Source organism: Nesoenas mayeri (genome assembly GCF_963082525.1).
Source record: "Nesoenas mayeri genome assembly, chromosome: 7".
NCBI lineage: Eukaryota > Metazoa > Chordata > Aves > Columbiformes > Columbidae > Nesoenas > Nesoenas mayeri.
This window is the reverse complement of record NC_137551.1, coordinates 34,251,959-34,253,818: the sequence shown is the minus strand read 5'-3', so window position 1 is coordinate 34,253,818 and position 1,860 is coordinate 34,251,959.

Sequence of the window (1,860 nt, the reverse complement as noted above, 5' to 3'; positions counted from 1 at the left end):
GTATATGGCAGAATATTTAAAATATTTTGATAACATGCTCTTTACAAAACTACGTGTCTCTTTGAAAGAGAAGATGGCTGGTTTGGGTCTCTTCTCAGAGCAGTATATGGAATAAAGTTATTTGTGTAGATGTGTACTCTAGTTTCACTCACTTTCTTAGATCACAGACTTTATCAGGAGACACCAAGACCTCAGTCTGCCAGGTATGGATCACACAGATCCGCCTGCAAATTTTATGGGACCTACTGAGCAAACTCCTGCAGTGCAGCTGGTTAATTTGCAGCTCCCCGTGCACTCCTGAATGGTTTGCAGCAGGAAGCGGTTTTGTCCGTGCTACAGAAATACGTGTCTTATATCAGGTCTCAGACTCGGTGATTGGAGTACTCCAGTAATTCCTTGTATATTCAACCTTCTGTGTTTTTAATGCATTTTTAAAAGTAACTTAAGCCATCTATATCTGTGTCTCTGAGCTAGAATAGCTTCTTCCAGAAATACAAGCCTGGCAACAGTCTTGTGTGTTTGAGATAGGAAAACATTACTTTGTGAAGAGCAGGCATGAAAATACCTAGTTATAAGGTAAGATAGTTATAAGTTATAAGTTATAAGATGTAAGATATAAGATATAAGATATAAGATATAAGATAGTTATAAGATAAGTATATGGGCAGCTTTTTTCCATGATGTTGGGAAGGAGGGGAGTATCAAGAGTACTTGCATATTCAATATGCATACAAATTGAATTTCTTCCAGAGTAAGAGCGTTGTGATTATTCTGTAGCAGCTGCACGTGAGGATTCTCGTGCTCGGCCTATGCAGAGCTATTCTGATCTGTTTCCTCGTTGACAATTCCTGACTCAACTTCTCGCTAACTAAATACAAATAAAAGCTCCAACACCACAAAAGGCAAACAGTCTTCTAGTAAACTTTGTTGTTGTTGTAGTTTGTCCTGAGCCTCATTCGCTGGCACTGAGTTCTGTTTTGTGACCCTAACTCTTTTTGGGGTTATAAGTGCTAATTAATGGTGCTTGTTTCTGTGCCTGTGATAGAGGTTGGTTTCATGATTCCTATAGAACACCTCGTTATGGTGTATATGGAACAAAACAAGACAGACAGGCCTTTCCTCATTGTCTCTGCTCTTGCTGAGCCCCTCAGCATCACACATTTCATAATAATGATGATGATAATAATAATTACTGTTGATGCTGGACTGAGGCGCTGTGCTGTCTGAGGGCAGGCGGGCTGTGCTATTGGCACCGTATGTGTACAGTATATAAAATCATGGGTTTTGCTTGTGAATGTGCCGTGCGGGAACATATTCCAGCATAAACCGGGCTCCCCTCAGGCAAGCACACGGCCATACAATAAATATTTACTGGTCGAGGTGTATCGATCGCTGTGTTCATGCACACACTGCCACGCTTCAGCGCTGCCTTTGAATGTCAGCCCGCACCGGACAGAGCCCCCCGGGCGCCTGTGGCTCAACACGGGCTCTCCCCAGCTAGTCTCAAGGCAGCGCCCCAAGGCTGAGCCTGGGCCTGGGACCAGGCCTGGACCTCGAGCTGGAGCCGGGCCCGGCGGCGCGGAGAAGCGAATCTTCCCGGGCTGCTGGCGGCCAATCCGCGCCGTCCGGGCCCGGCCCTACGGCGTGCAGGCGGCCGCGCCCGCTGCCTCCTCCCGCGGGGCATGCTGGGAGTTGTAGTTTCTCCCCAGCCCGGCTGCCCGCGGGTTGGCGGCGCCGTGCGCGGCCGCAGAACTACAACACCCAGAAGGCGGGCGGGCCCCGCTCGCCGTCCCGCCGCGCTGTCCCCGTCAGCGCCTACGATGCCCAGCGCGCTCCGCGGCGCGGCGGCGGGTCCCGGGA